At 37.8% G+C, this 15,363-nt stretch overlaps 1 protein-coding gene across 4 annotated transcripts in view; it reads left to right on the top strand.

Moving 5' to 3' along the window:
- The window catches only part of LOC122713137 (lachesin), a 218,036-nt gene that overhangs the window by 123,845 nt on the left and 78,828 nt on the right, over positions 1-15,363 (top strand). The gene's annotated exons all lie outside the window — the stretch shown is intronic.

The raw sequence follows: 15,363 nt of genomic DNA, 5'->3' as shown, positions 1-15,363 counted from the left end.
TCCTCTCTCTCTCTCTCTCTCTCTCTCTCTCTCTCTCTCTCCCTCTCCTTTTTTCACCCCCGCGTCGCGGAAAAATTAACCGAAAAATGTTACGACGTGCACGGTTACGATGAAACTCGACAGGGACGGGGGAAGGAGAAAAAGAAGAAAGAAAAAAAAAATATCGTACATCGCTAATTTCACGGCCGGTACGTAATGAAAAATATATATATATATATATATGTAAAATGATAATGATGTATATCCCGACGAAAATTACTTTGGTATCACGTCGAACGCCAACTATCATATTTCTCCAGTGTTTTTCACCTAGGGAGGCGGGGGAGGGGGCGGTAGGTGGGCTGCGCGATAGGGTTGACCTGCATTCACTCAAGCTCATTAATATCGCTTTTGCGCGGGGCTATCAAAAGGTGGCTTTCATTTTACATTTGCAGCACACGTAGCTTCCCATTTGCCGTAGATAACGTAAATTATAAGTTGCCTCCCTCCCTCCCTCCCCCTCCCCAGCCCGTTTTACTTCAACACTTTTCCGACTTTGCGAAATTGCGACATTTCCTCCGCGAGGAGAAAGATACAAAAGCGTTTGTTGAAACGAACGAAGAGGAAGAATTCGAGAAATTCGCGCGTTGACAAAAATTGGAGAAGATCTCTACACGATCTCTCATATTTAAAACGCGGACGATTTGCAGAGAAAGATTCGAAGGAGTCGGAAACGGGGCGAGAAAACTCGAGAAACGAATTCTTTCAAAGGTAAACACTTGAGGAGGAATTAGGGTAACTTCGTAATTTGTACCCAAGTGCTACGCCTCGGCCATCCTCGAACGAAATGAAAGAAGTCCACTCGGTATTTAACGAGAGAGAGAGGGAGAGAGAGAGAGAGGAGGAGTTCTTGGGGGATCGCTTAAACGTCAATTAACATATTACATCCGGGTTTCGAAGACCTACATCGGTAATGTGATAATACATATTCAAATAAGGCTTTCGCGAAGGAGGAGGAAGAGCGGAGAAGAGCGGAAGCGAAGGAGGTCGGGGCGCGAGATGAAAGATCGATAGAATAAAAGAGGGGGGTGATCCACGTCCTCTCCTCCTCCTCCTCCGGCCGAAGCAATTACATTAAACTACATTAGACATCGTTAGCTTAATCAAGCTAAATTAGATTTGGTTTAATTAATTGAACTGTATCTTAAACCGTGTTGCGGATAGTTGGAAGTTCGGGGACGTTGAATCTGTAATTGGCGAGTCGTGCGCGCCACCTTGTTCTCACCCCGTGAACGTGAAATTCTCTATCGTTATATCGGGATATATTTTATCTGTTATTATTCGTTTCTTTCCATTAATCGTTCGTCGTCTTCTTAGAGAGGATTTAATTTTTTTTTTTTTTTTTTTTCTTTCGAACGGGAAGATACAATAAGTTTTTCGCGCGGCGGGTTATAATTTCACGGTGTTTCTCCGCTGCATTGTGGATCCGCTGGACGGGGCTGTATTCAACGTTCGGCCCGAATTGAAATTTCAATTTCACGCTTTATCGATTTCATCGTGGATAGTTACGAATTGCGGTCGGGCCCCTGTATAAGAATCACCAATCGATACAATTATATATATATATATATATAAAATACGTCGAGTGCAGCGTGTAATTACATTACTACGGACCACGCTGCTGTCAAATAAGATTATGTATCGTGGAAACGTTGAGACGATCGTTCTTGATCGTTTCCTATTACGCGCGATTGAGCAGGGAATTTTCGAGGCGAGGCGGAATCCGAATTCGAATTTTTCTTCGAATTTTTGAGATTTTTGAGATTGTTTTTTTTTTTTTTTTTCTCTCTAAGAAAATTTGACGAATGAATTGCAACGAAAAGATTAAATAATTCGATAATTTTCTCTTCTTTCTGGTGAATAAAAATTTATAAAATTATTTTAGAATAACTTCTCTCTTTCTTTCTTTTTTTTTTTTTTTTTTTTTGATAGTTTTTTTTTTTTTTGATGGTTAATAAATGTTTCGAAACGAAGGGAAATAAATTAATTCCCGATAAGTGATACGTATCAAAATGATGGAATATTTATTGAAGGGTAATTTAATTTCGTTACGGGATGTGAAAAGCTTTTAATTCGCAAAGTATCTATTTTAACGTTTCGTTTTCCCTCCCCCTCCCCCTTTTTTTTTTCTAGAGAGTTTTATCATCGTTTCATCGAATCATAATAGAAGAAGAACGTAATACAGGAAAGCTGTTTCATCTAATCTTATTTTTTCGTTCGATGAGAAGGTTACTCGATTGTCAATATTTGCGGACAGAATTCATTAATTTACTCTTAATAGAGTTATAAAATTGGACTGGAATATCGGGAAAAACGAGGCGGCGACGTTCGATAAGCATTATACTTAGCGTATAAATGCGACTACTTATACTCGCTACGATTTATAAAATCGATGGTGAATGCTGATTATATTACAGCAAATTACGTTCCACTGTTCATAATTATATCCCGTTTTTCAACGGATATAATCGAAATATATTTTTAATACACTTTTTCAACGATTACGATACGAATTCTCCAAATTTGAATTTTGGAATTAACTGGAAAATAATTGAAGAAGAGAAAAAAAAAAAAAAAAAATTCCCATTACAGACAACGCGTTCACCCGAGGCATCATCCCTCCTCCCTTCGAAATATTCCCCGTATTCGGGTATGTAACCCGTTAAATGTAAATGTTTCCAGCGTTAAATTCAGACGCATTAATTAACATAATAATTAGCATAATATCCTGGGTGGTGGGTGTACCGCAAATTACACTTCGCCACGTGTAACTATATATTTATTTCAAAGCTCGGCCCGTTGAATGGCCAACTTACGTGAACGCGCGAATAAAATAATTATATCTCGCGTATTCGTCGCGTATATTTTATCCCGGGACGAGGAAAAAACTAACAGATTAATCGGTTAATTTCACGCGCCACTCTGTGTACGTGTATTTAAAACTTTTAGGTAACGATCAATTACGAGCGAGGCTGGGGAGAATTAACGAGAAAAATAGGGTGGAGGAAGGCGACGGCCTCGTTCCCCCGGCCCTCTCAGCGCGAGAGAGGGTGACAAAAATGTGAGACGCGTTCGGGAAGACGGCGGTTTCTAGGGGCTTGATCGTTATGAAAGAGCACCGCAACGGTATACGAGCACCGTGCACAGTCTGAGCACTCTCACTTATCACGGGACCGTGATAACAACTACCTACCTAGCCACCCTCTCGCCTTCTCCATCCTTCTCCCTCGCCCTCCTCGTATTCCATCCGCCATCCTTGTCGCGATCACGGTGTTACTTAACGCGGCCCAACTTTCCCCCCCTCCAACTATTCAGCATCGGTTGACGGGTGAGTAATTTTTTCCCCGATCTCGATCGTGGATGGGAGAGAGGAGGATTTCACGCGTGGTAAAATTTAATAATACTCGAAATTTCTCTTGCGTTTCTTTCGCTTCGAACCCGCCCAGTTTCGATTTCCACCAATTTATTTTTTTTATTATTTGCGAGGAGTCGAAGTTTAAGCTTCAAGAACTTTCGAGATCTCGTTTTATTAATATCTATTTTTGAAATTGATCGATAATTGGACGAGATTAATCGACGTCGTTTTTAATTATTTACACGCACCTTTCTTCTTCGTTATTTATTCTTCAGAGAAAATACAATTATTTCTCGCGTCGAGGCTCGTTCAATCCTCCTCGTCGCGTCGTTTTTTTATTCCGTTCGATATCTAACAATTGGCCATCGATACGAATTCACCGGCGATCGGTTATTTTCGAGGAGACCGTCCTCGCCCTGCGTAATTGCGCGGGATTATCCCGGTTGAAACGTAATGACAGCCCTAAGAGCCAAGAGGGCGACAGACATTTTCACCTTTTCCACAGTTTTCTTGTTGTGTTATCGATTGATTGGCCCCTCGTTAACCATTACCGCCTATATTCGAGTATTGACCCAGTCGCTTGATTCGTCCTGGTTCGCTTTCCTTTTTCTTCTTCTTTTCTTTTCCCCCACCGTTCGAGCTGTGAAATTTTCACCCCCCCCCCTCGCGAAACAAAATATCGTACACCCCTCTTTGACGCTGTTCCATCCCCCCGCTCGAGGGAATGGAAAGCTGTTCGTTGTATTCGGTGTTTCTCGATTTAACACTTTTTTCGAAAAAGAATAATCGAAAAGTGTACTCTGTTGAACGAGAAGAGATTATTAAAATTTTCATTTTGATAAAAATTGCCGCGAGGAATTTATCCGAAATCGCGAACGACGAAACAAACGAAATAAACGAATGAAAGTTTTCGTTGAAAGTTTTGTTTTCTTGGATCATGGATCATCGAAGGGGATAAAGTATGAGAGGGGAAGGGAGTTTCGTGCAATTAACAATGACGCGTTTTTAGAAAAGGAAAGAAAGGAAAAGAAAAATACGAGATAGTATTTTTAAACGAAACGAGGGGTTGACTAGTGAAAAGTTGAAGAGTTTTATCTGGAGAGAGACGATTTATGGATTGTAATATTTCCCCGTCTCGTTTAAACAAATTCTTTCTCGGGTGTGTTATTATATGGCGCCATTGAAATCAAAAAAAAAAAAAGAAAAAAAAAAAAAGGGATGTTTTTTTTCTGAGTCGTAATCTGGAATAACTTCGTGTCGTGCACAGTTTTATACAGTTTCCTTTCTTCGATGTTGCCAAAGGAACAAGATAAACGATTTCACGTCAAATAATGCATGGGGAAACTGTATTGGAAATTTCAATAATAAAACGCGTATGCAAATGCTTTTATACGTCCCGATATACATCAATAATGATTTGAATCTGCATGTAAATCGATGAAAATAAACATCGATTGTGGCGCAGTGTGGATAACCTGAACAATTGTTGAACAAGAACGTCTCTTTGTTCAAAGTTTGCTCCGAGTTAATAAAACTGTTATTGTGGGATAAAATAAGAGAAAGGAATGAAAATGTCAAAAAAATTCTGCGAAGAAATTGAGTGAAACGAAAATATTCGACATATTTTATTATGAAAAATTTCTATAAAGAGAGGCGACAAAGAGAATTTTCGCCGTTATTTCAAAATTTTAGATATCAAATTTTCACTAAAACGGGCGATAAAGCACCTCTATCTCGTTTTCAAGATCAATTGGATCAAAAAGAGATCCTCAATCAAAATGATAGATAGAAAATTGTTTAAAAAAAGAACAGTAATTCAGTTTTGAAGTTAACGTAGAGTTATAAGAGAAGAAACTAAAGTTAAAATAAAAAGTTTTAAGAGAACTCAAGTCTTTGGTCAAAATTCTATAATTCGTTCGAATTCAATTTACGATGGAATTATAAAGAAACTCAAATTTTCGATCAAATTTCTAGAAAGAAAAAAAGAACAATTTATCTTTGAAGTTAACTTACAATTATACAATTACAAGAAACTCAAGTCAAAATAAAAAGTTTTAACCAAAGAAGAGTTGTACAACTCCAAAAGAAACCAAGTCTTCGATTAAAGTTCTATAATTTACCTTTGAAGTCAATTTACAATGAAACTACAAATTACAGAACTCAAATCCTAGATGAAAAATTTTTAAAAAGGAGCAATATTTCCATAATTTACCTTAATTGCAAGAAGAAACTCAAGTCAAAAAGTTTTAATCAAAGAAGAGCTGTACAACTCTAAAAGAAACTCAAGTCTTCGATCAAAATTCTATAATTCACCTTCGAACTCAATTTATAATAAAACTACATCCAGAACTCAAATCCGATTAAATTCCTAGATAAAAAACTTTTAAAAAAGAGCAATAATTCATTTCCAAACTTTTAGAAAGAAACTGAGATCAAAATTCTACGTTTTAAAAAATCAAAGAAGAGCTGTACAATTCCAAATGAAAGTCAAGTCTTCAATCAAAATTTTATATTTACGATGATACTACATTTATATCCTCGAACAAATTCCTTCGAAAATTGTTTAAAAAAGGAGCAATACTTCCAATTCACTTCGAAACTTGTAGAAAGAAACTGAGATCAAAATTCTACGTTCTAAAAAATCAAAGAGCTGTACAATTCCAAATGAAATTCAAGTCTTCAATCAAAATTTTATATTTACGATGATACTACATTTAGATCCTCCAACAAATTTTTTCAAAAATTATTTAAAAAAGGAGCAATACTCCCAATTCACTTCGAAACTTGTAAAAAGAAACTGAGATCAAAATTCTACGTTCTAAAAAATCAAGGAAGAGCTGTACAATTCCAAATGAAACTCAAGTCTTCGATCAAAATTCTATATTTACGATAATACTACATTTAGATCCTCGAACAAATTTTTTCAAAAATTATTTAAAAAAGGAGCAATACTCCCAATTCACTTCGAAACTTGTAGAAAGAAACTGAGATCAAAATTCTACGTTCTAAAAAATCAAAGAGCTGTACAATTCCAAATGAAATTCAAGTCTTCAATCAAAATTTTATATTTACGATGATACTACATTTAGATCCTCCAACAAATTTTTTCAAAAATTATTTAAAAAAGGAGCAATACTCCCAATTCACTTCGAAACTTGTAGAAAGAAACTGAGATCAAAATTCTACGTTCTAAAAAATCAAGGAAGAGCTGTACAATTCCAAATGAAACTCAAGTCTTCGATCAAAATTCTACAATTCATCTTCGAATTCAATTTACGATAATACTACATTCAGATCCTCGAACAAATTTTTTTCAAAAATTATTTAAAAAAGGAGCAATACTCCCAATTCACTTCGAAACTTGTAGAAAGAAACTCAGATCGAGGTTTCCACCACTTCCAAAATTGCGAGATAAAAAAGTTTCAACCGTTACTACTCGAACTCGCCCCCAAGGTCACACAACTTAGAACCGGAAACAAGCCTTAATCCCCCGTCGAAACGGTATCCCCGTGCAGACAAGCAAAAAGAAACTGCAACGATTATGTCCCACGAAAGAAAGCGTTCAGTACTGGATTCCGGATAGACGACTTATCCAGAAGAAGTACGAAGGTATGAGGGCGAAAGAAGAAGAAGAAGGAGGAGGAGGAGGAGGAGGAGATTCCGAGCGAAATTAAAGCTTAATGCTTCTAACGAATACCGCGAGTGACTCGTGGGGAAGGGGATATAAATCCGGTTGCAGGCGGGGAATTCGAGAGGGTCGAACGTTAAGAAGGCGGAGATGAAATAGGGGGATAGGAAGGATAACGAGGCTGCGAAAGGCGGCGGGGGAGGAAGGATTCGAAACGAAAACGGAAATACTCGTCGAACTCGTGAAAGTCGAAGTGCGTTTAATTAAACCGGCGAATAAGCGAGCCTCTCCTCTTCACTCCCCCCCTCCCCCCCTCCCCTCTCTCCCATTGCTTGGCTTGCCGCTCGATCGAATGAATAAAACTCGATCGAGACACCGTCTCGTCATCGTCAGATTCGAATTACCCGCCAAAAATAACCGCGCGTCGGATTAAATTTTCAAACCGGTCGCGGCATCGCTTGACGTTCGAGTGGTTGTCTAAGCTTTGTTCCGGAGGAGGGGGTGGATGGTGGGGATACAGATTGGGAATTTCGAGATGCGTTGCGTCGAGGAAACGGATGTATGCAACGGATGAGGTAGAGGAAGTAGCGTGTCTATACTCGCGGAGGAGGTCTCAGGTTACAAGGTTATGTTTGGTGGAGAGTTTCGGGTGGAGAGTGATTCTTATTGGTTGTGCACGAATTTGGATTTGGAGGGAAGAGTTTTATGGAGGGGGGGAAGCAGGAAAGTGGGTAAAATTTAGTGGAAACGATTTTAGTGGAGAGTAAGTTTTTTCGAGACGAGAATTTTTAATGGATTGCTAATGGCGTAATTTGGTCAATACGTTGGAAAAGTATATATATATATATATATATATATATATATTATATATATATGCATAAATGGAATGTAATATTTATTCGGTAGAATATTTCTTATTTATCGGAGAGCGTATTTCGTTGCTGATAACGAGAAGCGAGAGGGGAAAGATATCTGAAATTAAGGTAAACGCGATTCCTATTTCCTGTTTGGACGTTTAATAGACCGGCTTCTCTACCTAGTGAGCAATTTGAGACAAATGGAAAACTTAGAAAGACCTTAAGGGGAGGGGAAAAATTAGTTTGGAAACTTTCCTTCCTCGGATTCGGAAGGGAAATAAACCTGTTTCAGAAATCCGTGTGCATCCGCCGCCGAACGAACATTTCTTAACTTTCTCGTATATCGATGAATTATTCCACGAGAGAGATAAAATACGAAAGACGAGCCTATCCGAAACCTATAATATATATATATATATAAGAAAATATCATTCGATCAATAATAAAATACCCTCGAGAATAACGAATCGTACGAAATTTATCGCCTCGAAACTGTTGCATCTTTCTTCCCTTAAAATTCTTTAAAATCTATTACAGGCATAAAAGAAACGAACGACGATATAAAAAAAAAAAAAAAAAAAAAAAAAAGGAATCGATAATTTCATACGGACGATCGGATGATATTTCGATGATATTTACCCGAGGGAGGGAGCATTAATTTTTGAATAGACGGCAATAATATTCGAAACGGCCATTTTTTTTTTTTTTTTCTTTTGCCACTGATCGATGAACAGTCGCATTTCCTCCTTGTCCCGTACAACACGATACGTAAGGAAGCCAAAGTAATCGCGACCGCAAGATAATCCTCTCCATTTCTTTCCTCCCTCTCCTTCCCACCACAAAAATTATAATATTGCGCTTCGAATATTGTGTTTCATGACGATTTCGAAATGATGCTTGTGTGAATAACAATTATTATTATTATTATTATTATTATTATTATTATTGTTTTAAAAAATTTATTCAAATGTTCGTAACGAAACATTGAGATGGGACACGATAGATTGGAATTCTATCCAATTCTATCCAATTTTATTCGCAGAAAAAATTATTAAATATTAAAAATTATCGGTTACGAAAAGGTTCGATCGTTTATTATTATACAACGAATGGATGAATAATTTCGTTCGACCGCAAGTTTACCTTAGATAAATTTCTTCTACCCTCTCACCCTCTCCTGTCCTGTCCACCCTTCTCTTTAAAGAGAAGTATTCTATTACGCTGATAATGAGATTTCGAAGCTATCAATTGCTATAATCCACCGTCCAATATCCCTCTATCGAATGACACTAAGTAAATAAATTCCTTCCTTCGTGCCTAATCGTACCGTTAAATGCTCCCCAAATCGACCATCCCCCTGTCGAATTTCCCCTCTTAAAAATTTATCTCGTGTTCGTATTACGAAGAAAAAAAAAATATATAATAAATATCACGGATAAAATGTAAATCTAATACACGAATATTTTATATTTTAAAGATCGGGAAGAAATTAATATTTTTCAACGATTTAAATAACAAAAACGTGGAAACGATGGAGCAAACGATTAACGTTTATTTATTGTTCCCGATTGATCGAGAAACTCGAAACTCGAATAGAAACGAAGCGTGAATCGATCATCGATCGCCGTTAGGATAGGATAGAGGATAATTCAAGATTAATCGGCAAACGATTAATCGGTATCGAGAAGCGACTTTCGATGAAATATTGGGATCGCGTTACGTTCATTTAAATATGCGCGGCGGAATAAACACTTACAATATTCATCAAAAAGCATCGCCCCGGCCCAGCTCGATCCGGCGTCGAACGAATGATGAATATTCAAGGAAATCACGAAGCTTGGTGGTTAACGCCACCTTGCGCCGCACAATAGCTCGCACAAGATGATCCGTACGTGTGCGAAACCACACGTATCGTCTACCAAGACTGTAGTTGAAAAAGAAAGAAAACCGATTCCCGTCCCATCGTTTTGTTATTGCTTTATATCGTTCCTCGATGAAAATTATCGCCGGATTTCGCAGGATTTTCCATTCGAAAATCTGATTCCGCCCCCTCGAATTTTTCTTCCTTTGTTGTTCCTTGTTTTTCTAAGCTGGAAAGAGAGAAATCGATGGTGGATTCGGGTTCGGAGAGATGGAAAAGTTGTCACGAATACCCTCACGGATATTTGGCCAAAACTGGTATTGTCCCTATGGTCGAAATCGAAAAGTTTCGAGATACGTAAAAATAAACAGTTAGGGAGGGGGAAAAAAAAAAAAAAAAAAAAAGAAATGGAAAAAAAAAATATGCTTGGACATACGATACTTCATTCAAATTACTTCTCAAAATATTTTACGTATTTTTAGCTTCGTTTATCTCAATTCGTGAATGTTGAATTTTTTCGTTTTTTTTTTTTTTTTTTTTTTTTTTTTTTTCTCTCTCCCCCATTCTAGGATTAGAAAATAAAAAGTTTTATGTTATGATTTCACGGATACGCGTGTGCGCGAGATTTTCGCCAAACTGTATATCTTCCTTTTTTTTTTTTTTTTTTTTTTTTTTTCCTCTCTCCCTCAGTCGAATCTGTCACGATGGGGACAGGTATTTTAGTAGAAAATATATGACCCGGCGAGGTAGAATTCGTCCTGGAATCTTTCCAATTAACTCTTTCCATCAATTGAGTTGTCTAAGTTAATAGATTCTTCTTCGCCGCGTTTTCCCATCCCAGAGATTGTTATCTGCACTCGATCGATGAAATAATATAAATATTTCGTGTATCTTTTATATTCTTTTTTCCTCTCTCTCTCTCTCTCTCTCTCTCTCTCTCGAAAAAAAGAATATACAACATTCGATATATTATAAATTACTTGATTGAATCATTCTAATAACGAATCATTACGTTATTTATTCGCAGATACGCTGGTAATTATTCAAATCTGGGGAAAAAATTGAATTCTCGCCGGTAGTAGACCGAGACTATATGTTAATCCCTCTTAACGCCGCACTTTGTTTTCGCGCTTTTTATTTCACGCATTCGGCGTCATAATAATCGTATTATTATCTCTCGTAACGACGTTAATCACGAAAAAAGCGGCCGCGTAAATTTATCAAAAATTTCCATTCCAAAATAAATATTAATTTTCGTATTCACCTCCCCTTCCCACGAAATTTATATCCCGCTTTTACATTTTTTTCTTAAACCCTAATATAATTCGTTCTTTCTTCCTTTCCTCGCGGTTTAGTAATTTTTTACTTAACATCGTTTAATTTGAATTTAAATTAGGAAACTCGAGAGGCCGATATAATGTATTCGCTCGAGAATCATCCCTCTTTATTTATTTATTCGCCATTTGTCAAAGATCGATCCCTTTATTATCTCGATCGAAATTAAGCGTCGATCGGGATTTTCTCTGGGCGGGATGATAAGAATAAGAAACGAATGGAGTTACGTTATCACTCGAAAATTATCGAACGATTTCGTTAATTTTCAACGCAATCCCCCTCCATCGCAAGATTCGATAAAAGTTTCGTCGATGGCCGCGCAATAAATATGGCGAGAGCAGCATCCTCGGCCTTCCTCGGCTGACTTAAATTGTTTTATTTCACGGAAACATGGAGGGGAGGGGGAGGGGGAACAAGTGTATACCGGTGTACCGTGGAAAATTCTTAATATAATGGAAGGCCATATTTTACGAGTACGATACGAGATAATACTTTGTATACAACGTAGGTGTAATAACCTGTCAACTACTGGGGAGGATGGTAGAAAGTATAACAGTTGAGCATAGCAGGTGCGCGACGAGCTGCCTTATAGCTCTTTAACAGTAATGCCCGACGTGTTATAACGTCTCAAAAAAAAAAAAGAAGAAAGAAAAAAAAAACTTTGTGTTGACTTTACGTTTCGAAATTCTTCCCTCTTCCTCCCCTTTTTTTTTTTTTTCTTTTACCCACATTCCTATCCGCGAGAAACTAATTTTCCAACCTTTTCACGAAATATCGAGTTCTCTCTTTCTGTTCATCTTTTTCTCTTTTCGAAATTTTTTAATTCTCCGGAATCGCACTGAAAACTGGAAAAATGGGAAAATTCGAGAAAAAAAAAATATTCGAATCGCACTATCTTAAAATTCCCTGATCTGAAAAATTTTAATTTTTCTAGTTGAAAGTTTTGTACGGGACGTGTGGGATTACACACGCGGGGCAATTTTTCTCTCGGCGGGAAATCTCTTCGAAAGGGTGGAACCAACCCCTAAAATTTCACTGTTTTCTTTCGTATTTTTGGAATTTGCAATATTTTTGCCTGGAAATTTTTTTTCGATTTCATTTTCTTAAGCTGATATCGTCCCTTCGATTGTTTTTGGAATTTGCAATATTTTTGCCTGGAAATTTTTTTTCTATTTCATTTTCTTAAGCTGATATCGTCCCTTCAATTGTTTTTGGAATTTGCAATATTTTTGCCTGGAAATTTTTTTTCCCCTCCGATTTCACTTTCTCAAAGTGATATTTCGATAATTGATTCCTCTATTCAATCGCTTCTGAAATTTCCAATAATTTTGTCTGGAAATTTTTTTTCACCCTTCCGATTTTACATTCATGAAGTTTACATTTTAAACTGATAATTGATTCGTTCCTTAAATCGCTTTTCGAATTTACAATATTTTTTCACCCTTCCGATTTCATTTTTTGATATTTTGATAATTGACTCATCGCTTCCCCCTCTCCTCCCTCGATCAAATGAAAATTTTGCGTTCACAGAAACGCGACGTTTATCTCAAATCTCTTGCATACACGGTTTATATCCGACGCGTTCGAAAAGTTTGTCGACTCGTTAACGATATCGTATAAGCAATATCGATAACAATCGATAACAAGTATTTTGCTTTATTATTCCGTTAATCGAAGATCGCCCCTGTTGTTCGCCGCCGTTCCATTCTGCTCTCTGAGCTTTATGGCGTTGTTACATTAGTGCAGACTACTGGGAATGTGGCGTGCAACTGTGACGGCAAACACGTCCTCCTCCTATCCTATCTCTCCCCTACGATTTTCTTTCTTTTTTTTCCCCATGCGACGATTCTGGAATCTGGAAACGGTCAGAGTTAAAGAACGAAAAATTATTATTGGAAATAATACGCGGGAGAAAAAATTATTATAGAGAAATCGGGATGGATTTTTCTTAATTAAGATCTGTTAAAGGATCGAAATGGAATATTGATATATTCAATGCAATTGAATTAAATTGTAACCCATTACATTCCATTGAATGAGTGACTTTTTATATTTTATTATCGGACGATTATTTTTCGACATTCGTAATCAAATGATTTTTATTTTATACGTATATATATATATAGATGGTATAAATTATTTTCGTCGTCGATAGAATGTATCTGTCGATCGAGTATTATTATTAGGGAAAAGTACAAAAAGATTTCCTCGAGTGAACGTTTAAAGATGATTCAAATTTTTTTCAGAACTTTTCGCGTAGGAAAATGTAGGAGGAAGGGGAAGAGACGCGAAGAGACACGAGCTTGTAACATCTACTCTAACTTATTCCGTAACACGAGATCGTCGATGCGAAATTTTATCAATTCAGGGTGGTTCTTGATTCCGGGGAGATTTTACGATACCGATTCACCATCTTTTTTTCTTTTTTTTTTTTTATTTCTTTCATTTTTCATTTCGCCTCCTTCCTCCTCCTCCTCCCCCTCCTCCTCCTTCGCCTCTTTTTACTTCGAGGCCGCCGCGAGAATGGCTGTAGAGATCTAAAAGTCTCTATAACCGTATAACAACTACCGGTGTTTCAAGAAAATATGACTTTTATCTTTATTTCGTTCGTTATTGCGCGCACCGTTTTTTTACGGTTAATCGTATTTAAGCATCGAGCATCGAGCATCGCCCTTCCCTTTTTCCAAAAAATACGACGTCCAACAACGTTCTTCTTCTTTTTTTTTTTCTTTCTTCAGAATCGAAAAATTTTCCAACAATTTTTAAACAATTCTCAATCGTTCGGTTCGAACCCGGTTCACAAATCTGTTCGAATACGAAATCAAGCGTCAGCAATTTGTCTCTTCTCGAACCGATGGAAGAAATTCCCTCGATATTCTAAACAATATTTCACTCTCTCTCTCTCTCTCTCTCTCTCTTTTCTCTTCGACGAGAAGAAGGAACGAAAAGAAACGCGGAGAGATTAAAAAAAAAAAAAAAAGTATCCTTTCAATTTGCTTGGATAACTTTGTAACTCCAGTGGAAAATGGCGTCGTCATAAGTCAACGAATAGCCCGCTCTTTTAACATCGTCTCGTCCATCGTCTCCAAGAGATCGTTGGAGAAGGCAGGTCACTTCTGGTCTCACGTTTCCTTTCCTCCTCCTCCTCCTCCTTCCACCTCCTTCGTTCCATTACGACGTTCCACGCAGGAGGAGGGAAGGAGGAGGAGGAGGAGGAGCAGCTCGATCGTGTGCAGGTCGATGCCGTGGCAAAACAGGCGCTAACGCCCACTAATGACCAGGCAAGCCAACACCTGCAAGGAATAAGGGAAACAGGAACGATCTAGGATCACCCAACGAGGAAGATGCGTCGCCTGAAAGCCCCGTTCCAGTCCACGTTTTATTACACTACGTGCCACGTCCACCGACCTAACCTATTTCCTTCTCCTTTTTGTGTACGCACCGTTTAACTACGCCGATATAAATGATGCTTCCCTGTCGACCGAATCTTCGAAAATTATTATTATCATCATCATCGATACTACATCCATCTTCTACGCTCTCGCGTTCGTTACGGTTATGGAAAGAGAAAGAATGGAGTGGTGATATTCGAAGAGGAAATACAGACGATGGATAAAAATATTTCGCTCGAGAGCTCCTTGTAATCGAGTTAAGTGAGCAACCGGATTCGAAGGATTGTGGAATAGTGTAGAAAGGAAACGTATTAAGTTTTGCAAAATGTTTGAAAATTATGATAATTGTTAAGTATTATTATATTATATATTTGAATATTTCGTTTATATGTTTTTTCGATGGAGGAGTGGCGAGAGAGGTTTGAGAAGGTGATGATTTTAAGAAAAGAGGAGAGGCCTTTAAAAAAGGGTAAACTAGTTAGTAAGATTGTGAGGATGGAACATCTGTGACGTAGACGCTCGCTGATGTATTTGCCGCGTAAACAATAATTACCGCATGCAATTAAGATGATCCTTACTTGGATGTTGGGGGATAGGGTTGGTGATAAGGAGGGGAGGAGGAGGAGGGGGACTTCTCCTTCCACATGTAGCGAGGCATCGAAACGGAACGCTGCTGGCGGCGCGTGTCGACACGGCGGATGAAGAGATTTCGACTTGGTTACACTACGATCTTGTTACGATATCTCTCTCTCTCTCTCTGTATATATATATATGTATCTGTGCCTTTCGTAAAATTTGAGCTAGCCTCGTTAACCGGCGAACGAATTTCGAGCTCTGTCCAGGATTTTCTCCTCGTAATCGGCATACGAATATATATAGCAGCGGCGTGTCATTGA

The sequence above is a fragment of the Apis laboriosa genome, unplaced genomic scaffold (assembly GCF_014066325.1).
Source record: "Apis laboriosa isolate Shangri-la unplaced genomic scaffold, ASM1406632v1 scaffold22_cov146, whole genome shotgun sequence".
In the NCBI taxonomy this organism is placed as follows: domain Eukaryota; kingdom Metazoa; phylum Arthropoda; class Insecta; order Hymenoptera; family Apidae; genus Apis; species Apis laboriosa.
This window is presented reverse-complemented; position numbering and strand designations above follow the sequence as displayed.